Raw genomic sequence first — 7,837 nt, 5'->3', positions numbered from 1 at the left:
ATCTGCATTTGTTTTTGTGTCTTCCAGTCTGTCACATTGATCCTCAGGCCTATTTCTTTGCCAGTACCATGCTGATTTTATCACAGTGGCTTTGTAGTATAGTTTCAAATTGGGAATTGTTACACCTGGTGCCATGTGACTGTTGCCTATAATGGCTTTTGCTATTCTAGGTCTCTTGTGGTTCCAAATGAAATTTTGGATTCTTTTTTCTAGTTCTGTGAAATATAGAATTGGAATTTCAATTGGCATTGCATTGAATCTATATAGCAGTTTCGGTAGTATGGCCATTTTCACTATGTTGATTCTTCCTACCCAGGAGCAGGGGATATCTTTCCATTTTTTTATATCCTCTTCGATTTCTTTTTTCAGAGTGCTGTAGTTTTCAGTGTAGAGATCTTTTGAAAGGACAAGTTTTAATTGCTCCTCAGGAACAGGGAAGAAGCTACCCTTTGTGCCTCTCTTTCAGCCTTTGATTTTCCAGGGAGACTTCAGAGATATTTCTTTGGTGTCTCTTGTAATGAATGACAGTGACCTGTTTGGGAAGACAGAATGCCTCTAGGAGTTATATAATTTACTGATTGTGCTTTAATTTGTTAGTTAGCAAGCTCCTTTACTTCCAAATTGTGGCATGAGCATGCCAATGCCTGAGTAAGGGCCATGAGCTCTGGTTTTTGAGCAGAGGTCCTTGGGGGAAAGGGGTTTGGCTTCAATGAACTGTTGTATATGACAACTGTATGATCTGCCTTTTTGGACAGGTTTGATGTCCTTTTTGGACAAAGCTACTTCTATTAGTGAGCCACACTTCCTAAGGGACTTAGTGTGGTTCCTTATAGGAAAGTGAGATGTTTGTAGACAGGGACATTGCAGGTTGCCCTAGGTCACTTCAGTCCTCTTTATCAGAAGAGGTGAGAGGTGAAAGTTTTGGCTGGCTTAGCTCCTCTCTGAGAGTGGAGACAGTTAATCCTCCAATGCCATGAGTCAGGCACTTTGGCTGCCTGATATGGAGCAGGCTCTGGATGGTGGCTTGGTATAGTCAAGTACCCAGTGTCCAGTTTTCTTGTGTACCTTGATTGATTTTTCCCTTGGAGAACTTGGATTTGCCTAAAGCACTGCCAATTGCAACAGCCATCCTTTTACCCCATCTTTTTTCTTGGCTCTTCTCCTTTTGTCCTTATCCAGATCCCAATTGTTGAACACAGAAAAGGCCATGTCCAGTAATTAGGTCATATTTGAAAATACTGAATCTCACTGGTGAACTAGCTTCTGGTAGAAACATGCAGAAGAGAACCATATGCCTCTGAGAGACAAGTGGATGTCTGAGGACAAGATGCCTTTTCATAGATAAAGAGCCATAAAAGCCTGAAAATAAGGAATATCATACTGTTTTCCTTGCCTTTTACAACATCTATCTAACCAAAAAATATTATCATAATTTAGACCGCCATTCTGTACCTGTCTCTTACCATTTCCTAGTTCACACTGGACCTAAACAATATTTCAATAGAAGACAAACTGTTAAAGACAAGGATGGAGCCCCAGGGCTCTAACTAGCTACATTCAGGATCAAATTATTCCCTGTTTTTAAGGATACAGCCTATGGTAAGTTCTCTTAGATCTGCAGGGTTTTTCTCATGGTATGTCTTTGAGCCTATGAAGAGAGAAAAATAGATCAGGGGTCCTTAAAATGGCATCCTACATTGAAAGAAGAGACCTATTGAGTGCACAAAGTGTCCCTTATGAGACTCAAGTACTACTAAGCAGATGTCTCTGTTTGAAGGTGGGGTGGCAGTGGTGCTAGAACAGTAAATTTCCCTGGGGTGTCTCTTAGCCTTAGGATTCTCCACAGTGTGGCTCACTGACTCCTTAGGGGGAAGGGTAGAGCCTACTAGGAACTTCTTTAGAGTGGAGTCCTGGGGAGCTCCTTTATATCAGGTAGATATCTTTGGTGGCTCCAGTAGCCTCTTGTGCCCAAGAGATCAGGATGGAGCTCCCCTGGGACCCCCTTGGAAACAGTAAACTCTTAAGAGATCAAAGTTCCCTTGGCCACCTGAGTAATAGTATCCCTTATATTTCTGACAATAATAAAAAAGTTTGGTAGTTACTTTAAGTCAGTAAAGAGACAGAAACTTCTTTTTAACATTTGAGAAAAAGTTCTAAGTACAAAGATAGCTCTACTTTGAGTCTCAGCTTCTCGAGCTGTTCTTTACTGGTGGATTTCTTTGTTTCATTAAGGCCTTCAGGCATATGTTTTGAAATCACTCAAATTTCTGTTAGAAGAAACAAGGAGGGGATCTAGCCTGATTCAGAAGCGGAGTCAGGAAAAAGTCCACATATTTCTTAAAAGTAAAGGGTTAGCTTTTACTTATAAGGGTGAGATTTCCCAGAATCCTTAAGGTCAGTTGAAAAAAAAAAAAAGAAAATGGTGAACAAGTGTGGTGGAAACATGTGACTGATCCACACTACCAACCAAAATGGCTGACAGACATGGCAGAACAATGTGGCCATCCCATGGGATGAACCAAAATGGCAGCCAAATGTGGCAGAAAAGTGGACTGGGATAAAACAAGGCACTGAGAATGTGATGTATTCAGGATACCTAGAGATGAAAGGCCATCAATAGAAAAAGCACAAGTGAGACTTTGAGCACAAGCAAGCTCCCAAAACAGTGAGAAAGCTGAACAAAGTAACAAGGCAAACAGAAATGTGAAGGCAAAAAGGCATATTAAACTCTAGTTCACGCAGGTAGAAATTGATTGACCTGTCTTGAAACTAGGTTAATAACATATTTAAAAATAAATAAACTTCATGCTGGCATAAACAAAATCAGGTGAGAGGATAAAAAATGTGCTGTTTATTCATAATGAAGTACTACTCTGACATAAAGAATGATAAATTTGAGCCATTTGTAGGAAAATGAATGCACCTTTAAACAATAATGTTAAGTGAAATAAACCAGATACACAAAATTTTACATACAAAATAAAAAAAAATAAGTAAATTATAGAGCAAAATAAAAGACAGATAATAGGAAACAGGGAGAGAGACCTTTTGCAAAAGTGTTGGTGACCAAGAGATGAAGTGAAGGGAGTAGAAGGTGATGAAAAAAGAATTAAGATGTGTTATATACATGTACCAACTCCCCACAGTGAATCTAATCATTATGTACTGAAAACACGTACTAATAACAATAAAAAGACCATAACCTAAAAAAAAATATAGGTGAATAATGTAGAAATGGCATATTTTCTTCTCAGAGCTTTCAGAGTATTAAAGATAATGACCGCAAAGTAACATTATTTAAACTGAAATTATCAAATGTCATTCTTTACTATGAAACCTTAATAACCATGAGTTGAACTAGTTAAAACCATTCTTAGTGGAATGGAGGTCATCAGGTCTGGCCTAGAAAAAAATGAAAGGCTTTGACCCTCACAATAGCCCAAGTACCTTAAGAACATCCAATAGTATATGAATCTTTATTACATATATAATAGCAGTGATAGAAAATTGTCATAGAAGTATGTACCCAAGTTAAAAATTTTTCTTCAAGAAAGACATTATATTTATAAAATTAAAAATAAATAATTCAAATTCTAAAAGTTACTTTTCCCTGCAAAGATGCTATTGCAGATTTTTTAACTTGAAGGCAGAATGTAACAAAAGCAGGGGGAAGGTAGAAAAGGCACAGAAAAGTCAATTTAACAGATAATGTATTGCATTTAAAGAACTTGAGTGCCATTACTTTTCATCACTTAACTTTTCAAAGAACACTTTCAGCTTCCTTATTTGCATGTTTCATTGTTTTCAAGCCTTTACACTGTATGCTTAAAATGCAAATGGAATAATATAAGAATAATGAGAAGTAATACTTGGAAATGTTCTGAGAAAATGTTGCAAAAAGGGCCTGGTTTCGATCTGATTGAAAGGAGGTGAGACTTGGGAGAGTCAGACTAGACATAATTTTATCTTCAGCTCTAAGTAGAAGTATTGTTGCCATTCTTCTTTCTCCTTTGTACTGGTGAAAATTAGTTAATATTTCTCTTTCATGATTCCTTCCCCCTTGATCCATTTTTCTTACTTTTCACATTAGATACCTATCAATTAATTAACCTCATTCCAGTGAACATTTACTGAGTCCTTGCTATCCCTGGAACATAGATAAATAGTTCTTCATTAAGAAGAATAAATTAAGAACAAACATGGAGAAACATCAGCCAGTTTCTGATTCCAACTCCTCTGATGTCTGGGTGCTCACTGAATAGACTCAGAAATCAGACCTCACGGATTCTAATTCTGTTCTGCCATTTCCCAAACATGCTACTTCTTTTCATTAATCCTCAGTTTCTTCATCTGTAAAATGGAGCAATAGTAATAGAACTGGTGAGGCAAGATGCAGTTTTAAAAGTTAGAATTTTTTTTCTTCAGATACTAATGATTTCTCCAAACACCATAGGGCTTAATGGCCACCTCTTCCTCTCTTCATTCAGTTTAGTGAATGAACAGAATGTGCAGATGCTGGCCCCAGGAGTCTAGTTGATTTCTTTTCTACAGGGAAAGCAGGGAGTGGAAAAGGGCTAGGAGGGATAAGTAAGCATGGAGTTGTCTATTTTCTCATTATGTCCCCTCTCTCTATTTTTTACTGTACAAAGACCTTACACACCTCCACACAGTGAAATGTTGACTTACAGCAATGTGAGGCCCTTCCATCTCCTTGGAGCTAGCTTCGAATAAGCCTCTTTTCTGCTCACCATGCTTCCTGTTTGATTTGTTTTGTTTTTCTTTTTGTGATAGGCAAACTGGAACGGTTAGTCACTCTCTACTCCCTTGCTATATCGGAAGCCATGGGAGAGACAGCCTTTGTACTAGTCAGCTTTCCCACCCTAAGACATAACACCTGAAACACGCAATTTGAACAAAGAGAGGTTTAATTTGGCTTACAGTTTCAAGAAATTAAGTCCATGGTCACCCGGTTCCAAGGCAGAAACATCATGGTGGAAGGGCCTCACAGACCAAAGATTCTTAGTTCTGGTGGTTGGGAACAGTACCAGAGAGAAACAAGTGAGAGACCGCATAGAGGTACCAAAGTCACACCTCCACGGCCCACCCAGACACACATTTTAAAAGTAGGATGCTGTGTCCATTAATTGTGATTTGTAAACTTCATTGCATTAAGAAACACCTGGCAGATTAGTAAAGCAAGCTCCTGGTTGTGTCTGGGTGGGCCGTGGAGGTGTGACTTTGGTACCTCTATGCGGTCTCTCACTTGTTTCTCTCTGGTACTGTTCCCAACCACCAGAACTAAGAATCTTTGGTCTGTGAGGCCCTTCCACCATGATGTTTCTGCCTTGGAACCGGGTGACCATGGACTGAATTTCTTGAAACTGTAAGCCAAATTAAACCTCTCTTTGTTCAAATTGCGTGTTTCAGGTGTTATGTCTTAGGGTGGGAAAGCTGACTAGTACAAAGGCTGTCTCTCCCATGGCTTCCGATATAGCAAGGGAGTAGAGAGTGACTAACCGTTCCAGTTTGCCCAACTCTGATGAGTTTCTTGGGACATGGTTCTTTCTGTTTTGAATGGGAATGGTGTTGATCAGGTCTGGAGGAGTTGGTTACCCTAAAAATGCAGAAACATGTATTCAGTCATAATTTCAAACCAAATGAATCAAGTTGTGAATCAACTTTGTGCTAGAGGCACAAAGTTACACTGAGGCATTTAAAAAAAGCATGCAAAGTTTCTTCACACAGAAGAGGAAGAGACATTGTATGCAGAGGACCTGAAGAAGCAAAGATGTGGAGATAAAAAAATACCTGGCCTGCTTGTGGGAGCCTGAGAAGTGGGAAGCATGAAGGTGTATGTCTTAGTCACTTTCTTCATCACTCGGAAAAATATCCAGTACCTGCAATTTTTTTATTGTTGTTGTTGTTTGTTTGTTTTTTGAGTCCAGGTCTCACTATGTAGTTGAGACTGAACTGGAACTCACTGTGTAGCCCAGGCTGGTCTCGAACCCACAGCGATCCTCCGGCCTCAGTCTCCTGAGTGCTGGGATTATAGGCATGTGCCACCACGCCTGGCTCAGCACCTGCCGTTTAAAGGAAGAGAAGTTCATTTTGTCTCACATTTTCAGTTCAGGCCGTGGTTGGAGTGTTCCAAGGCAGTTACAGGATGGGAGAGGAGCATAAAAGAAGATACGCTGTTGTGTCATAAGATGTCGTGGTAGCAAGGAGGCAGAGAGCGAAGGGAGGAATCATTTTAGGTCATGCCTACATGACCCGTTCCAACTAGGCCTGTCTCCCAGGAGTAAGTTAGCTGTATGGCCCCCATGGTTCACTCAGCTTCCAAAAGCACTGCTTCTGCGCACATGACGCTCTGGGGGTGTCTAGATATAAAGCATAACAGTGTGTGAGAGGGTGTGGTGAGTTCCAGGTTCAAAAACATGCGATATGGCTAGACTGCCCGAGGGTTTAATTGTTATGCTGGAGACTGAGTCTGTACAGAAGTCATAGAGAGATGGCCATAGGAGGGTGAGCATGGGGTGGAGCAGAGGTGCAATCTGTGCTTTTCAGACTAAACTCACACCCCATTTTCCTAATGGAAACTCATGTTACCACTTGAAATAAACTGACATGAAACATGTGCCATTAGCTCTCATTTTATTGTTAAATAACTGCACAATTTCCATGTGTGAACTATTTAAGAGTGCCTTCTTCATATGATAGAAAGTGGAAATGTGAGGGTGAGGGCATCTTTGACTCGTCTCTCCATTATCCTCCTTATCTAATCAGTGGTGCATGTGTTGATGTTTGTTTTCACAGAGAAGTTTTCTTCCTCTCTGTTCTCTAACTCCTTTCAGAACGTAACTGTATGTGGTCCTTGCTCCCAGTCTCTCTCAACTCTAAACCATTCTGAATTTTGTGCCCAATTAATCTTCTTAAACAGCATTTTTGTCGTGTCACTTTCCTATTCAAGAACCTCCTGTGACTTCCTATTAACATCTGGATCTAGGCCACTCTTGTCAGCCTGGCTTCAAAATTTCTCTATCCATGGGCCCCTCCCTACCATTGGTAGGGTTTCTTCCACAGTATTTCTCGGAAACCATATGTGCTCCGCAGGCACACCTTCTTTTTGTCTTTAGCTCTTGTGAATCCCATCCTTACATTGATTTCAAACTGCTCCTAACACAGTGAATTGAGTTTCTTTTTCCTCTTTTCTGTATAAATCCACAGCTACATCATTTTCTTTGAAAGGAAAAGATAGGCATCAAGCTTGTCATTCTAAAAAGGAGCATGGTTGGTGTGTATGTGGGGAAAGAAAGAGGGAGAGGAGGGAGAGATAAAGAGGGGGGAGAGAGAGTGAGAGAGAATAATCACATGAGTTTCTGTCCAACAATAATAATAATTATGGTTTTTCCTCTGCTTCCATTTAAAGTCTCCCCTAATCACACTAATTCTTATTAATAGCCCCAGTTATTACTTGTTTATTGCAATAAGTCCAAACACCTTCTTTCCATCTTCTTACTTTTGGCTGAAACCCAGGTTTTGGTACAACCTTATATCCCTAATGTTCCATATCTGTATCTGTGTTTCTGTCTACCTATCTACTTGTCTCTCTCCATCTACATATATATATCTATCTGCATCTAAACCCTTATATAAAATTTACATACATATGACTTTATAGATATTTGTGTATTTACATAAATGTGTGCATATAGTATATGCTTTAAAATTGTTTTTGCTGTTTATTTTTTTTGGTGGTGAGGAGAGGATGTATGTTGAGATATGGAGACTCTGGACTCAGACTAACTCATCTATGAATTAGCATGGCCTACTAGGAAGT

Source organism: Fukomys damarensis, unplaced genomic scaffold (genome assembly GCF_012274545.1).
Source record: "Fukomys damarensis isolate Sample0158 unplaced genomic scaffold, DMR_v1.0_HiC HiC_scaffold_29, whole genome shotgun sequence".
NCBI classification, from domain to species: Eukaryota; Metazoa; Chordata; class Mammalia; order Rodentia; family Bathyergidae; genus Fukomys; species Fukomys damarensis.
The sequence above is the reverse complement of the archived record's forward strand: the minus strand, read 5'-3'. Positions refer to the sequence as shown.